The 18,364-nt window shown below is 42.7% G+C and overlaps 1 protein-coding gene across 2 annotated transcripts in view; it reads right to left on the reverse strand.

Moving 5' to 3' along the window:
• The window catches only part of FAR2 (fatty acyl-CoA reductase 2), a 134,885-nt gene extending 116,725 nt beyond the window's left edge, over positions 1–18,160 (reverse strand). Inside the window, exon 1 of one of the 2 annotated variants that reach the window (XM_046012391.1) lies at positions 17,740–18,160. The gene's annotated coding sequence lies outside the window, so the exon portion shown is untranslated. The remainder of the gene's footprint in view (positions 1–17,739) is intronic. The other variant, XM_046012390.1, reaches the window with a different exon arrangement.
• Positions 18,161–18,364: the final 204 nt, after the last annotated feature.

The raw sequence follows: 18,364 nt of genomic DNA on the forward strand, positions 1-18,364 counted from the left end.
CCCTTCAAAATAGATTTTTGAGTAAGAAGTGTCTCTCTTGACTAGAGTTATGCTTCAGTGATGACTGTATTTTTACTTTAATGCTTGCCTAATGACTATATTTTAAACAGGGTACGCCTTATTTGCTTCATCTGTAAGCTGCAATCCCCAGGACTGATATGAGATAGTGTTGTAAAGTGTCTACCTAGCACAGTAGCTTGACTCGTCAAAGATTCAGTAAACAATAGAAGTGATTTTAATCAGCCATTATTTCTTTTTTTTTTTTTAGATTTTATTTATTTATTTGACAGACAGAGATCACAAGTAGGCAGAGAGGCAGGCAGAGAGAGAGGAGGAAGCAGGCTCTCCACAGAGCAGAGAGCCCGATGCGGGGCTCGATCCCAGGACTCTGGGATCATGACCTGAGCTGAAGGCAGAGGCTTTAACCCACTGAGCCACCCAGGCGCTCCTAATCATTCATTATTTCTTAACCTGCATTTCATCATTTGAGTATTTCCCTCCTTTGTGTGAATACACCATTCATCACGCTGACACCAACAAAAGGAAATAGATCATGACAACCCTGAGTCCGAGAGCACAGTCTAATTGAGGAGGTGTTCACAAGCTAATTGCTTCACAAATGAAGTGGATAGGGAAGGATCTATTTAAAGACACAAAAATCTCAACACAAAAGAGAAGACATTTGGTAAATTCCCCAACAATAATAGTAAGAGAACATCTGTCCTTCAAAAAACACCAAAAAGAATGTAAAAAAAAGACAGTCATAAACCAGGACATAGATCAACCCAATAATGTGAATCATGTTTAATATATGGGTGACACTGGGCAATAACCAGTAAATGATTTTGTAAGGTTCTGTACTAGTACCACTTTTACTCAGGAAAGACATGTTTCTAGTTTTCTTTTTGATACTTCTCTAACATCTCTCTGCATCTCCGTTCACGTTCTGTTGGATCCTCTTCATAGAGACCCACTAATACCCATCAAAAGTCATGCAGTCAGAATGTGGCTCCCCAGCAGGCTCTGCCTCATGCCTGCTCCCCAGTTCATGGCTTAGGGTTGGCTGGGCTCCTTTTACCACCCTCTCAGGTCTTCCCTCTTCCGGCTCTCCTACCCAGATTGCTCCTGGGTGTCCCCCCTCCACTCACCCTCCATGCAGGACCAGTATGGTGTGTGGAATGCAGAGGGCCCTCTGATGGTGCAGGGCCGGTACCTACGCTACCAGAGGGAGATGGACCCTGGCCCATGGATGCCAAGGACTGGGCTGGGGAGGGTCAGTGGGGTTTGGAAGAGAAAAGAAGAGGGAAAGGAAGCTAGCTTCAACCTGGGAACGTTGGTGTTAAATTTCCCTTTGGAGTAGAAACCACGAAAAGTGCTGGAAACAAGACAAATGGCAGTGGGTTCCCTCAAGGAAGGTGCACACAATCGTATCCTATGGACGAGTGGCCTAACCAAGGCCTCATGACTGCCTGAACATACACTCGGGAAAGAGACATACGCAGTCATACCATGCACTGCCTAATTGTCCCGGCCCAATGAAACTTGGTGTAGGAGATTATGAACCAGACAAAGAGTGCTAATAATAAAGAAAATACTTTTATGTTACCTTATTGTGTTAAACACGGTCTTTTGCAGGTGACACACACAAACTCATTTATGTCTCAGTACAGCTCCTTACAAAGTATCTACTATAGGTTGAACTTGCCAAAACTCAACCATTTTGACCTACAAATGGCAAAAGTGCTTGGCACAGCCTGCATTTTGTCTGCATTTTATAGATGAAGGAACTTAGATGTAGAGCACTTAAGTAACTTGCTAGAAAGTGTCGAACTTTTAGGCCAGGCAACCAGGCTCCTGTTTCTGTGGTTATTAACTCCCAAAATACACTGTCTCTCCACCACACTGAATTAAAATTTCTCCTAAAAATTCTCTCCACGAATTGGTGCCCAATCATTCCCAGTCTCCACACACCAATCAGTTCATGACATGCCTACTTCTTTTGAAATGCTATCATTGCTCACCCAGTCACTTAGCTGGAAATCTCAGAATCAAATTTTTTTTTTCATTTCTTTTCCACAAGAATAAAAAATATGTACTGAGTCTCTGTCAGCAGGAGCTGCAAAATCATAGGCCACGAGAGCTGAAAGGGACTGTAGAGATAATCTAGTCATGTTCTAAGGCAGACGTAGTCACTGAGTGCTCAGGCTAGGATCAGATGAGAGTCTATATTCCACAGTTCTGGTCTTTTTTCTGCCTCAGCTTTCACATTGGATTCATGCTATAGATAATACCTCTTTGTTTCTCCAGAGATTCACGACCCATTTTAACTTTCTAACTGTTGCACAGGACAATAACTGGGCTCACCAAACACTCCCTCTGTACCAACACAGTCTTCCAGATGGTTCACATGCATTAATTCAGGCATCAGTGCAAGAACTCAATGGTATGTTCTATTATAAACTGTTTTACAAATTGGAGACTAAAGCACCAGATCAAGCCATTTGTCTCAGATCACTAAGCTCGTGGACTAGCTCCAGAGGCCATGCCACATACATTTGTAGACAAGACGCTGTGGCCATACAGCTTCATCCTGCCCTACCCTTCACTGGGCAAAGCTTAGTCTTAAATCCTTTGGGAAGCAGTTCCCAATTCTCCCCTGACTCTGGGCTGAGTTGAAAGTCTCATCTGCCCAAACCTCAGAGCCCCCATTCTATATTACATCGTATGTAATTGATGACTTATTGGTCTTTCTCCACTGTATTGCAAACATCCTGAGGACAGTGACTGTGTTTTACTGTTCATAATATTCACAGGACTTGATAGAGTACCTAATAGTAATCACCACATAAATATTTGTTGAATGAACACATAGAAGAATGGATGACCACCTAATTAATCTTCTTTCCTTCAATTTTTCATTATTCCAGCTCTCTTGTATCTTGAGGTGAGTTGGGGTAACTAGTAAGACATTTAACCTGTAAGTTAAATGAAGACAGGTGAACCCTTTGTTGTCTGCCTTATAACTAAAGATAAGCCTTTTTATTTTTTGTTCCTTAAACTCTTGTTTATAAACTTGTCATTCTATTAATATAGTAGTTTTTTCCATCCATATCTCAGATATAAATTTGTTTTAAATTTTATACTTTGAATTTTGAGTGTGAAATGAACAAATTTATGTTATTTAACCTAGCTCATTACACCAGAAATTAGGTCCAAATAAGCAGGTCAAATAAATACTTTGACCTTAACACTGCGGGTTCTCGAATATTCATAGTCACATGGGCTTCAGTTGTCATTACAGTGAGATTTTTTTTTACAAGATTTTTATTTATTTATTTGACAGACAGAGATCACAAGTAGGCAGAGAGACAGGCAAAGAGAGAAGAGGAAGCAGGCTCCCTGCTGAGCAGAGAGCCCGATGTGGGGCTCGATCCCAGGACTCTGGGATCATGACCTGAGCTGAAGGCAGAGGCTTTAACCCACTGAGCCACCTAGGTGCCCCGAGTGAGATGTGTTTTAAATGATTTTATATTTAAATGTGTTCATTCTAACTGAGGTGTCCTAACTGCTATTGTGTCCTCTGATTTGCAACGGTACTCAGAATTCTAACAAATAGTGCTGAGTCAATTGGACATCCAATTGGAAAATGCATTATTTCTCTATGTCATATAAAAATTAATCCCAGATGGATAGCAGATCTTAGTACAAAAGGTAAAACAATAAAGCCTCTAGAAGAGAGCATCTTTCTGATCTGTAGGTAGACAAAAAGCACTAACTATATAAGAATAATACTAGTATATTGGACTCTATTAAGAATCAGTGTTCATCAAAAGAAAAAAAATTAAGAGACTGAGAAAGAAAACCTCAGTCAGAAGAAGATATTCATAATACATGTATCCAACAAAGGAATTATACCTAAAATATATAAAGTATATGCACACCTAGTTAAGAAAAAGACAGACAGGGGAGCCTGGGTGACTCAGTGGTTTGGGTCTCTGTCTTCGGCTCAGGTCGTGATCTCGGGGTCCTGGGATCGAGCCCCCGCATCGGGCTCTCTGCTCAGTGATGAGCCTGTTTCTCCCTCTCTCTCTGCCTGCCTCTCTGCCTGTTTGTGACCTCTCTGTCAAATAAATAAATAAAATATTTAAAAAAAAAAAGAAAAGAAAAAGACAGACAAATGAGTGGGCAAGGACTTAGGTACATCTCAAGAGAAGAAATCCAAATGGCCAATAAGTATACAAAAAAGATTCTCAGTCTTGTCAGTCACCAAAGAAAGATAAACAAATCCACAATGCCAGACAATTACTCTCCCACCAAAATGGCTAAAATGAAAAGGATAGAAAACAAGAAGTGTTGGGGGTGCCTGGATGATGTGGTCAGTTAAGTGTCTGACTCTTGGTTTTAGCTCAGATCATGATTCAGGGATGATCTCAGGGTCCCGAGATGAAGCCCCACATCGGGCTCCACACTCAGCATGGAATCTTCTTGAGATTCTCTCTCCCTCTCCCTTTGCCACTCCTTCTCATGCTCTCTCTCTTAAATAAGTAAATAAATAAATCTTAAACACACACACACACACACACACACACACACACACACACCAAGAAGTGTTGATAAGGATCTGGAATAATGGGGTCTCTTGACTATTGCCCCTGGGAGTATAAAGTGCACACCATTTTGGAGAATTCTTTGGCAGATTCCATTGACGTGCTCTATGCAGTTCCATGCCTAGTTATACCCAGTGGAAATGCACATACATATTCAACAAAAGACATTCATGAGAGTATTCTTGGCAGCATTATTGCTAAGAACCCTGTAGTGGAAACTACATGTGTGTTCATCAATTGTGGAGCAAAAAAATCAAATGTGGATAGCCACAGTATGGAGCACCACACAAAAACGAGAATGAAAAATCTACAAATTCATACAATTTGGGTGAAACTCAGAGATCCAATGTTGAGTGAAGAAGCCAGACACAGAAGAATGTGTACTATAGGACTTCCTTTATGTAACTCCAAAAACTGGCAAAGCTAATCTATAACTTAGAAGTCAGGAGAGTGGTTAGTTTGGGGGGGGGGGGGGTGCGTGGCAGGGTAGAAGGACTGGATAGGAGCATCAAGAGGGTGTATGGAGTGCCCATGATGTTTTGTTCTTCTGAGCTGGAAGCTGGAATCTGAGAGATGCTTGAGCATGTTCATCTTATTATATTGATGACATATTTACTTCTCCACATGTAAGTTATAAAAATAATAAAATTACATGGAGAAGAAACTCTTGGTGAAGGGCAATAACCAATACATTATCACTTCATACATAAAAATGCATAATTTTTTAAGTAACATACAATGCATTAGTAAATTGTTTCATTACCATATTCCATTGTGTTAGTAAGAGTCAAGTGTCAGTTTTCTGGTATTAGGGACTGAATTGGGTCCTCTCCAGACTCATGAATTGAAGTCCTAAATCGCTAATGTGATCTTACTTGGAAATAGGGTTGTTGTAGATGTAACTAAGTCAAAGTGAAGTCTTACAGGAGTAGGGTAGGCCCCTACTCCAGTATGCTGCGTGTCCTTGTAAAAGAGGAAATTTGGACACAGCTAAGCATGTACAGAGGGAAGATGAGGACCCAGGGAGAAAATAGCTATATACAAGCCAACAGAAGAGACCTGGAACAGCTCCCTCCCTCACAGCCTTCAGAGGGAACCAACCCTGCTGACATCTTGATCTTGGATCTTGAATTTCGAGACTCCAGATTTGTGAGACAATACATTTCTGTTATTTAAACCATTCAGTTTGTGGTAATTAGTTACAGCAACCCAAGTGAACTGATTCACTGGGAAAACCAAAAGGGGAAGCAACGTCCAGCCAGATAACGGGAAGTCATGGTGGTGTTAAAGGATCTTCTGCAATAGGACACCTGCTGCCCACTCCACCACTACTTCAACTTGCACCTCACCCACTTGGTAAGGCTGCTCTAGGGAAGGAAGAATAATGGAAGGGGTTATGCAAGGGAATGATCCTTTTCCTGTTTTGAAGCAATGTAAAGCTTGGAGTCATGTGACACACTGAAGATGGAACATGAGAACCCAAGCCTCCGCAACAGTTCTAGAGACCCTGGCAAGAATCCTCAGAGAGGATTTTTCTGACCTGGCAGTGGCCTGGATCTGAAGTACTTTCTCGAGGTAAAATGGTCCCCTGGATTATTCCTAAAGCCACTAGTGGTTCCAATCACGCTTTAGTCAGGACCTCTTAGAGAATCTGTTGAAAGCCAAAAGTCCTTTCATCAGATAAACGCCCATATTCATCCAGATTTAAGAGTATAGGTAAGGATTTTTAAGGCAGAGGACTGGTTTTCGATCTCTCTTCTAGAAATAAAGATGGGTGGCTACAGATAATGGCTAAAGACAATTTCACCTGTCATCTCAGAGGAAGTTAGCAATTACTTGTCCTCTGCCAAGACTCAAAGGTATCATTCTGGAAACTTTGTAACTTTTCCCCCATGGGTTGGTTTTCTCTTCCCTTATCTTTTCTTCTGCAGTGACTAGCAGTTAATTACTTAAAATGCAAAGAGAACTATGTCTCTTTTCAGAGGCACAAAGGAAAGGGGAGGCCTGAGGATGCAACTCAGTCCACAGCCAGGTTTGGGGAAAGAGGGAATAACAGTGAGGAAAGCAGCACAGACTAATCAGTGCTCACCTGTGGTGAACAATGAAGAACATCATTTCCTTGGGGAAAATTCTCATTCTCTTCCCTGTGGAATTTCTAGTATTTCATTTCAACTCCATTTGCCAGCATACTTACGTTGACATTACCTGTGCAGGACTATGAGAAGTGAAGTCATTGACTGGGGCTGGTTTGGAGGGTGAAGAGGGGGAAATAAAAACATGCAAGTATTTTGTATTTTACACTGAAGATCTTTGCTGCGAAGATCACAAACCCCAAAGCTACAACTGGTTAAACATTGCTCAAAGAGTAGGAGGCACTCAGGTTTAAAGGCGGGTCCTATAATTTGCTCATCATCATATTTGCAGAGCTAACCACCCCGCCTGGCACATGGCAGACACCCCCAAAATCATGTGACTGTATGAATGAATGAATGAATGAATGAAGGCATAAATGAGTGAAATGGTCATGGGATTTGCAGTTCATAAGATTTGGATACTAGTGTACATTCATTCATCCATTAAATACATGTGTGACAGGTCACTCTGTCTTTGGGACTGGCTTTTCGTTTCTACAAAATGCGGGTCCTGGACTCCATATAGAGAAGGTGCTTGGACAATCTACACTTAGAATATGAGTATTAGTTAATTAGTTAATTATTATTAGTAATTATTAATTAGTTAATAAGTTAACTAATGAGTATGAGTTAATAGTTAAGGCAAAGCTATCTGCACTGCCCACTCTGTATAGTAGATAAGATGGTGTGGTATGTGCCGGACAGATAGTCTAAGAGTTTGCAGAAATCTAATTTGGGAAAGCTTCACTCTGTCCTTTGGAAAGTGAGACCTACATTTACCTAACGTGAGGTCCTGTGATCTGTAATGCACTCAGCGGCACTTGCGTAGCTATTGCTGCAGGGAGGACTGGACCAAAATAGGAGGAGGAAAAGAAGAGAGAGGCAATGTCAGAATTTTGCTAGGGAGAGGGTTTTGACAAGCACAACTGCTCATTTGGATGAGAGAAGTTAACTCTTTCAGACCATCAGAGATTCCCACGGCCTTGGTTCTCCGAGTCCTTCGGTAAGGGAATGAGTCCCATCGTTTACATCATCTGCTCATCTTCAGGGCATATACGTCCTGAAGGTCTTGCATAAACACAACATAACTGAAACATGATTCAATTCGGAATGAGACAACAGCTACAGTGTAAAAGAAATAAAAAATATACAGACTGACCGGAAATTGATTTCATTAATATTTATCTGATTTACACTTAGGTTTTGTGTGAAATTAAGGAGACAATTTCTCTTATGTTTTTGATAAATGGTTCTAGTTTTATTCAATGACTATTGTCCATCTTAAAGATGATTTTCTTATTGGGGCAAAAAAACTATGCTGTTACTATCCACACATCTTTTAATATTAAATGTCCTTTCTTGAAAATAATTAGCAAAACCTCCAATACATACACACATACTGAATTGTTACACACAACTTCTTTTGGTCAGTTTATCAAATCCTCCCCGCAGATTCCTCCAGGTTCTGGGCAGTGTTGTACTTTGGCAGATCTAACTCCACTAGAAGGACTTAAATGGTTTCAAAGGTGTTGGGACCAGACACAGAATTTAACGGGCTTCCTAATTTCCAACTATCCTGACCTCGTGGATACCAAGGCTTGTGAAATGTTTATGGGATATATCCTCTCACTGACCTGTGATAAATAAAGCATTGTTTTCTTTCTTTTTTTTTTAATGATCTAAAATGTGCAGTGTTTCCACAATGACTTTTTCTCATTTCTTGGCTCAGGAAATATGATTCTTGCCTCCTGTGGTCATCCTGTTATTCACCAGCAAAAATTACTGACCCCACAACTCCTCAGCTGAGGTAGAAGAACACAGAGAGTGTGGGAGAGGCCACAGTCTTGTTTTCTCCACACAGATTCATAGGGAAGTCTTTGCTTTCCCTTCCTTGCCTCAAATGGGTGCCTCAATGGTTTGAGGCCATGTCTGGAGGAGCCTAAGATGTTAAAATACCTCAAAAACAACAACAAAAAATAGTATGTCCAAAAGCCACAGGGACCACATGTTGTGAATGACAGCTTGGAAATGCTTTTGCTGGACTACAGACATTAAGGATACAAACTTATCTAGGACTTTTAAAATAAACCATGATGAAAACAATAGACATGTGCTATTCTTAGTGTTTGATAATTATACAGAGAACAATTTTTTCACTGCCTATTTAATCACATTGTTGACTACACAAAGAAATATATAATATTCTTTGCATTGGTATAGGTGTGAAAGTTAAAAAAAAAAAGCCTACTGAATTGAGATGTTATCTGAAATCAATTTTTTTTTAAAGGTAATCCTCTGAGTTAGCCATTAAAAAAAAAATCTCTTGCTCAGTGTGCCTGGCAAGGAGCCCATATTTCATACTGTTTGATGCCCACTGAATACACTGACCTGGAAGGATTTCATGATAACAGTAATAAACCCAAGTACCAGCCTTCAAGTATCCTATCTTCTGGTTCTTTTTTTTTTTTCTTTAAATATTTATTTATTTATTTGACAGACAGAGATCACAAGTAGGCAGAGAGTCAGGCAGAGAGGGAGGAAGGGAAGCAGGCTCCTTGCTAAGCAGAGAGCCCAATGTAGGGCTCGATCCCAGAACCCTGAGATCATGACCTGAGCCCAAGGCAGAGGCTTTAACCCCCTGAACCACCCAGGTGCCCCCTCTCTTCTGGTTCTAAGTCCCATGGAAAATACCTGGATCAGGTGTTCTCACATTCTGTATCTGAACTGTGCTGGTTATGTATGAAGCCCCAGGGGATTGTCGTGCCAAAAAATCCTGATTCAGTAAGTATAGGGTGGGGATAATAAAATGTGTATTTCTGTTACCCCTAAACTATCACCCCGAAACCATCAATATCGATAAAAACAGCCCATAAATAATAGATTTGCCTCATTGTTGAAATAAAAATTGAAGGTGATACTCTATAGTAAATTCGTGCTCAGATGTAGTAGAGTTCAACAACTAAGTAATACTAGAGGTAATTACCCTCCCTACTTCTTGGGGGTGTCACTATGTGTATCTGAGTGTCCATCCTTTATACAGGAGTTCAAATGTTTGAGTAACTCTCAAAAGTGACTACCTTCCACACTATCTTCTGCTCCTCATACTGGCATGTAACATTAGTTACCATAGTCAGACAACAAATAGTATTGCCAATAATAATGGAGGAGCTTCTAGGAAGTCAATTTACAATTTATAGACTGAACGTATGAGTCTCCCCAAAAGGTGTATGTTGAAATCTACTCCCCAGTTTGATGGTTTGGAGATAGGACCTCTAGAAGATAATGATATTGTGAGGGTGGAACGCTTATGAATTGATTAGTACCCACATATAAGGGACTCCAGAGAACTCCCTTGTTTGGAATATGGAGTATGGAGATTTCTCATAAAATTAAAAATAGAAATACCATATGATCCATTAATTCCACTCTTGAGTACATACCCAAAGAAAATGAAAACACTAATTCAAAAAGATACATATACCTCCTATGTTTATTGCAGCATTATTTACAATAACCAAGATATAGAAGCAACCCAAGCACCCATTGATAGATGAATGGCTAAATAAGGTGTGTAGGAGTGTAGGGGTGTGTGTGTGTGTGTGTGTGTGTGTGTGTGTGTGTGTGTCCACAATGGAATATTACTCAACCACAAAAAAGAATGAGATCTTGCCACTTGCAACATGCATAGACCTAGAGGACATCATGCCAAGTGAAATAAGTCAGGCAAAGAAAGACAAATACCGCATGATTTCACTTATATGTGGAATCTAAGAAACAAAATGAAAAACAAAAATCAGAAACACGCTCATAAATACAGAGAACAAACTGGTGGTTGTCAAAGGGGAGGAAGGTGGTGGAAGGGCAAAGTAGAGGGAAGGGATTTAGAGGTACAAACTTCCAGTTATACAATAAATAAGTGATAGGCCTGAAAAGTACAGCACAGGAATATAGTCATTACTGTAATAATGTATGGTGACAGACAGGAACTACATTTATTATGGTGAACACTGCGTAATGTACAGAACTACAGAATCACTATGTCGTACACCTGAAACTAATACAACATCGCATGTCAACTATACTTCAATAATATTTTTTTTAAAGAGAGAGAGAGAGACTCCAGAGAACTCCTTCACCCCTTCAGCCATGTGAGGTTACAATGAAAAGATGGACACTTACAAAAATGGAATAGGACAGGGAGCCCCAAAATAAACCCGTGTTTGTATGGTCAATTGATCTATGACAAGAGAGGCAAGAACATACAATGGGGAAAAGATTTGATAAATGATATTGGGAAAACTAACCAGCTACATGCGTAAGAATAGAACTGAAGCACTTTCTTACATCACACACAAAAATAATCTCAAAATGGATTAAACATCTCTTATCCTGAAACCATAAAACTCCTAAAAGAAAAATGTGCCTCAACCTCAGCAACATCTATGAGCCCAGGAATTGGGCTCTCCCAGCCACCCTAACTGTTAGAAATAAATTTCTATTTTTATAAAGCACCCAGTCTATGGTACTTTGTTATGGTAGCCTGAATGAACTGACTACCCCTTAATATGGAAAACAAATGAAAAACAAATCTATTAAAATTATGGCCAGTGAGTTTAATAGTCTAGAGCAAGGGTCGGCATTTTCTGTAAAGCGCCAGATGCATTAGGCTTTGTTGGTTACAACGACTCATTGGGTACAACACTCAAGTTCATAGATAATGTGATGAATAGATAGATACATGATCCTGGCTGTTTTCCAATAAAGCTTTTTTTTTTAAGATTTAATTAATTTATTTATTTGACAGAAGGATCACAAGCAGGCAGAAAGGCAGGCAGAGAGAGAGGAGGAAGCAGGCTCCCTGCTGAGCAGAGCCAGATGCGGGGCTCCATCCCAGGATCCTGGGATCATGAGCTGAGCCAAAGGCAGAGGCTTTAACCCACTGAGCCACCCAGGCGCCCCTCCAATAAAGCTTTATTAAGGGACACTGAAATTTGTTTTTCATATAATTTGCTTGTGCCACAGAACATAATTCTTCTCTTGATTTTTTTTCAACCATTGAAAGATATAAAAACCATTCTTAGTTCAAGGGATATATAAAAAAAATAGGCAGGAGCCAGATTTGGCCCTTAGGCCATAGTTTGCCCACCCCTGGGCTAGAGCACAAGGTCAGAGTCCATAGCTGTATGCACTTTCTTCTTCTCTACTGTTCTTTTCTTTGGCCATAGATTGCATTCCTGCCTCCAACCCACCCCTATGCAAATGCACTAGGGTCCTGGAGAGAAGATATATGAAATTCATTGCAAAATCATTGCTCCTACAGACATCCTGTGCATTCACATTGTGTTGCCCTGTAAGAGATACATTACGAACATCAAATAAGGCCCAGACCTACCATGGAACAAGATTGGCTCTGTGAAGTCTCCACTGCCTATGCTTATGGCTCCTCATGTGTAAATCTAGACTTGACAGAATGGGCCTCAGGGAGGTCCTGCCTGTAGCCTTGCCATGAACACAGAAATCAAACAACAACAACAAAACACAAATAAAAACTTATTTTTCACCAGACTGTGGGTCTTGCTTATGAATATCTTTTTATCTCTTATCCATATAGCAAAATAGGTTCATCATGAACTTAAAGCCCATTAACAGAGTTAGCTCTGATCTCCTGTTTCCTTCCAGCTAAGTAGCATGAAAGGGATGAAGAAGCTGATGGATAATAGAGAGCTGTCAATGTTAAAAGGTTTACTCTATTAATATAGGGCAACATTTCCCAAAGCGTGGTATGCTGAACGCTGACTGTTAGATGTTCTGCCAAAAAAAGCATTTCAAGGTCAAATAAGTTTAGGAAGTGTGTCATAAAATATCCCTTCTTTCTTGATTCTCAGCATGCATTTGTAAATTAAAGGCTCTGAGGATTCTTGCAATAAAACTGCTTACCTAGGTTAAGTCAAGTGTTTCTCAAACTTTCTCAGGAAACCTTTTTTTTCTTTCCTTCACTTAACTGTTATTAGTATGCCAAAACACTAATGATCCAGACTACCTTTTGGGAAACACTGATATAAACAAGAGGAAAGAATGGAAAGGTTTTAAGTAGGGAAGTGAATTATGTTTCAGAACAGACCACTTCGGTAAGGAGCAGACATTTCTCTCCTAATTTTTGTCATTTTAGGAAATGACCCTATATTCTAGTCATGTGCTCAAGCCAGCAAATACAGACACATTTGTTATGGTAACTTTTTAAGAAGTGATAAAATACACGATGGTTTAAAAATAATCCTAACAGTACACATGATGGTGTGAAAAGCAAATGATGGTGTGTGGCCACTCTCTCACCTCTACCCCAATAGTCTGGTATATTCTCCAGACGTACTAGGCAGGGTTACCAGCTTCCATTTCATTTTTCGGTTTTTGTAGCAACTCTAAATCATAGGCATGAGTCCATTGCTTTGGATTATAAACTTTCCGCAGCATCTACCAAAAGAATTCATTCTTACACTTCTTTTTGCCTCATATACCTCTTATATCAAATCTATCAACAAGTTCTAGCAATTCTACCTTCAAAATACATGTCAAGTCTGTCCACCTCTCTCCACCCTCCCTGTCTGAACGGTCACTGGCACTCTGTCCTAACTGGTCTTCCTTCTTCCAATCCTTTATCCTTCTTGTCTTTTGCTCTTATTACATCCATAAAGAGTTCCTCAAAACATAAATTAATGGTCCTAGGCTTCAAAGTTCTCAATGGCTTCCCATCAAAATAAAATTCAGAATCTTTTTCAAGATCTGTGAGGTTTTGCATGATCAGGGTCCTGCCTACTTCCCCACACTCATGTCCAGCCTCTCAGCCATCTCCTCACCAAACTCTAGCCACACGTGCTTCCTTTCTGACCGCTGAATATTTCCAGCCTTCTCCTCTCCTTACAGCCTTCCCATCTGCTACTTCCTCTGCCCAGATTGCTTTTTCTTACTTTTTTCCCAAGCTAAGCCCTATTCTTACTTCAAATATCAATTTAAATCTTTCGTTGTCCAAGAGACCTTCCCAAAACACCAAATCGGAATCAGTTCCTATTGTTTTGTTTTGAAGATTTATTTATTTGAGAGAAATATAGCATGCACACAAGCAGGGAGAAGGTGCAGAGAGAGAGAGAGAGTCTCAAGCAGACTCGCCGCTGAGCTGGGAGCCAGATGAGGGACTCAATCCCACAACCCTGCAATCATGACCTGAACGGAAATCAAGAGTTGGATGATAACAAACGGAGCACCCCTCCTGCTTTGCCCCCCTTTTTTTTTCAAATAGCACCCTGTTCTTCATTCTACTTCCAACAATTTGTTATTATGTGTTTATTTTTTTAAACGTCCGTAAGTTCCACAAGATGGGGAACGCATCTGCTTTATTCAACACTAACTGTGGAAAAATTGGCACTGTGTCTGGTCACAGAAGAGGCTTAATAATTATTTTTATATGAATGAAGCTCGCCATTGGAAAGTTCTCTGATAGTTTTATCTGCTGCCTTTTCCTTACATGAAAGTTTAGCGCCACCCAGATTTTCATTTTTTGCACACTAATCACCCAGAAGACGCATGCGTTCACCTCTGTGGGGAATGGAGCTCTAAGGGACATCTCCTGTAGCTGTCCTCTTAAGCTTCACTAGCCATTTCAGTTTATTCTCTTCTTGGGAACTCACTGTACTTATATTCTGTACCATTCATTTGGTGTGTACTCTTATATTGCCTTGTAACAACTCATCTACTATTGTTAATGAACACCTTATCTTTACAGCTTGTCTGGCCAATGATGTCATAAGTCTGTCGAGTACAGGGCCTGGTAGCTCATAATCTAAAGTACACAGCATGCCTCCACAGAGTAGTTGTACGAAAGGAGTCTCTATCCGGCACCTGCAGTGCCCCCATTTTAACACTTTTGTCTGGAGATTTGACTCATTTTCTTTCACTGCTTTCTTCTTCAACATTTTGGAGTGTGTTGCCATCATACTGGGAATGAAAGCTGGGATAAAGAGTAGTTAAGGGAGGAGAGTGGGGACAAAGAACTTGCCAGAAGTTTCTCATCTCCTCCCCTAGTGTTGAAAGAGGTAAAGACAACTGGGTAAAGGACTGGGTATCCTTTATACTGCTAGGGATCTCCTAGAATATTTAGAAGAATGACTTGCTCAAGACTTGGAAATATGGATTTTTAGAACTTACGTGAAACAAAAAATTTTCAGTCATTAACTCAGTCTCTTATCACTTGATTTTTGGATGAATTAGACCCAAACATCCATCTAATTAAGGAAGTATCTCTGGGACCAAGAAGTTAGTCTCGTTTACTTGCCAATTCCAATGTTGTCCAAACAACGGTTGTTAAGGAATATTTAAAATGCTGAATACCTTAGCTACTTTTTGCTTTATTTTCTTCCTCACCAAAATACAAGGGTTATTATGAAAGTTCTGCCACCAACCTTCCTCAAGCTACTTCCGAAACATGGAACAGGAAAGTTAAGCCTCTAACAGTATTATGTTTGTTAGCATAGAACTGTTCAAGGCAAGTAGACGGTTTCACAATGATCTGTTTACCTAGTGTATCTTCACAACAACCTTTTAAGGTGAACAGAGTAGTAGACATTGTTATCTTGAATCGGTCAATAAGGAAAAAGCATGAGAAAGAGGAGCTTAATGATATAGGTACCAAGTGGCTAACTTCCAAGTTTGTGTTGGAGAATTCACCTAAAATGTAGGATCACTATTATCACAACCCCTGTTATTCAGTAAGTTCTAGAACAAGATTGTTAACCTGGGGTCAGGCCTGGCGATGGAATTTGCAGGATCTAGTATAAAATGAACACTTGGAGCTCCTTCTTTGAACATTGAGCTGGCAGTGACAGCAGAACATTAAACCAAGTGCGGGGGCCTTCTAAGTTCAGAGTCCCGTGTAACTGCACAGTTTGCGTTTCTGTGAAGCTGGCCCTGCCCAAGGCCTCTGTACATCTAACATTTGGTTTGGTATCAGGGAGGCTGTGAACTCTGAAAATGTAGGCAGAATTTTTTCTTAATGTGCATGTGTTTGTGTTTCATATTCCATAGTTGTTTTTTTCCCCCAGATTCTTAAAGTGGTCTGTTAACAAAATAAAGCATAAAGAATGCCTCTTCAAGAGTAAAAAATGTTCTCACGGAGCCCACAATGCCAGGAACAAGCATGCTGGCTCCGGTGCATGATCCTTCTGGAGACTGCGCTTGTGAATGAGTGGGTTTTCATGACTGCATGGGAGTAAATGCAAAAACCAAAGAATTCTTAAGGCTGCCCAGATGTTGCCAGAAATACACTCAAAATGCATCTTCAGATGACAGGGAAGCAAATGGTGAGATGTTCAAGATGACCATATATTCGTTATAAACCCCAACGGGATACCCAAATACGAACTCTTTTGTTGAATTTTACCCCCTTAAAGAAAGCCTCTCCCTCTTCTGTAATTAGATACCAAATTCCCTCCTTCAGATAAAGGAGAAATACATCACTGCAAGATTTACCAACTTGTAGTGTAGGAGTCAGGTAGGAATTCATTAAGAAAACAGGTTCAGAAAATGCCCTCAGAAATAGAAAGGGTCCTCTGAAGACCAGCATCCTGAGAAACACTACAGGTGAAATACTTCAATACCCAAGTCGGCTGGTAAAACCTCACAGCCATCTCCTGGAAGTCTCACACACAACTATCCCTAAATGTGCGAGGTGCCAAAAGCCTGCTCTTTGCCAATTAGAGTGGTTGCCTTAAAATTTTACTTAGACCCTTTGCCCTTTCAGACTAAATAGGCTTGCTTCTCAGCCAGATCTCCAGCTCACATAAATGGGGGTCGGGAGATGAGTAACTGAAACCAGAGGGTAATTCTCAAATCTCCTTTCTCCCAGTGTCAAACTTTCATGATGCACTTCGAACAAGTAGAAAAGTACGATTAACCCGAGCTTCTTGGTCACCCTGCTGTCCCTGCTCTGTCCTTGCTCATGGTACACTGGGGCACTCCACATGATTCACCAGCCGCCAAAGCTCCTGCAGACCCATCCCTCGAGGACCTGGTTGCTCACACTAGGTACCTAATCCATCCAAGAGTAAGCGTTCATTAATTCTACCCATCCCGCAAGGTGAAACGGGAGGTTGGCAGGTGAATAGTAGGTGCGAGTAGCTTTCCTCTGATTTCTAGGATTAAGTTGGCTATTAATCCTTTTAATTGAATGTAATTGCCCCCGTGGGCAATCCTCCTCTCCCCGGGTGCGCGCAGCCTTCCTGCAAGCCATCTACTCGAATTGGAGTCGGCTGGTACCTGCTCCCCGGCTCTTCCCAGCACGCCCAGGCCACAGGGAGAGGTGGCAAACTTCCGACAGCCGCAGATCCCACCCGGGCGGCCCCTGCGCCCTTCAAGCAGGGGATGGGGCCTGCGCGAGGCCGGGCTGGGAGAGGGAGTGGGAGGGTCCCGGCGCGTGGCCGGGCGCGGGGCTCAGGGCGAGCGAGCACGCGCCGCGGGGCCGGGAAGCGCGCCGGCTCTCTCCCGCGCAGGGAGGGCCGCGGACCCGGCGCAGCTCCACACGTGGCCCGGAGTCGCCGCGCTCACTTCAGGAATAGCCCCAGGGCCTCAGCAGCAGCCGCCAGACCCGGCCGGGCGCCTACCTCCCTCCATCCTGGCTGCCCCGAGCGACTCTCACCTTAACCCTCTCGCGCCCGGCGCGGCCCGCCGCCGCGGCCACCCCCGGCGCGCGCCACCTCGGCGGGCAGTGCAGGCGCCCAGAGCGCCGGCCGACGGCTGGGGGTGGGGGTCGGCCGCAGGGGGGCAGAGCCTCCCAAACCGCTTTCTGGCCTCCTGCCTCCTGGCCGCGAGCCCACCCTCCCTCGGGGTCCGCGGGGACCCGCCCCTCCCGCGCACCGGCCGAGCCTGCCTCCCCGGCCGCCCCCGCCGCCCCCGCCCCGCGTGGCCTCCGGGGCGTGGGCTCGCTGAGCTCTGGGCTGTGGCCCCCAGAATACCTGCTCCTCCGGCGCGGGTGGGGTTCAACTGGTGGTCCTGTGAACCCCGCTCCTTCCCCGAGGCTCCGGCAAGTATTCCAGCCGAAGGGAAAAGCGCTCGCGGCTTTCGGCTCCCAAACGTGACACTCTATATATCCGGCTCCGAGACTGGGTGTGGGGCGGGAGGAAACCACCCTCCCTCCGACCTTCCCCGTCGCCGCCGCGGCCTCGGCGTGGGGCGCAGTGGCGGCGGCAGCCTCAGCCCGCGGCGGGAGGAGGGCGCAGGGCTGGCGAGGGCCCTTAGAGGCCGCGGGGCGACGGCACGGTGCGCGCAGGCCCGCCCGGCGGCTTCCATTCATTGAGCACCCAGCACAGATGCTCGCGCTATTACTCCCGGGCTTTTTTTTTTTTTTTTTTTTTTTTTTTTTTTTTCATTTTTTCCCCCCCTTTTTTTTAAAAGCTGGGCAAGGGGAAAGGGAACTGGAAAGACGCCCCTCTCTGGTCTGAGAAAGAAAAGCTCCCACACCTTGAGAGAGAAAGAGAGGAGGAAGTGGGGGGGGGGGCGGTGCGGGAAGAGAGAGGCAGAAAGTCTAAGGTTCAGGTCTGAATGCTTGGAGGACACACTTTCCCCCACCCACCGTAACAG

This window comes from Meles meles, chromosome 7, assembly GCF_922984935.1.
Source record: "Meles meles chromosome 7, mMelMel3.1 paternal haplotype, whole genome shotgun sequence".
NCBI lineage: Eukaryota > Metazoa > Chordata > Mammalia > Carnivora > Mustelidae > Meles > Meles meles.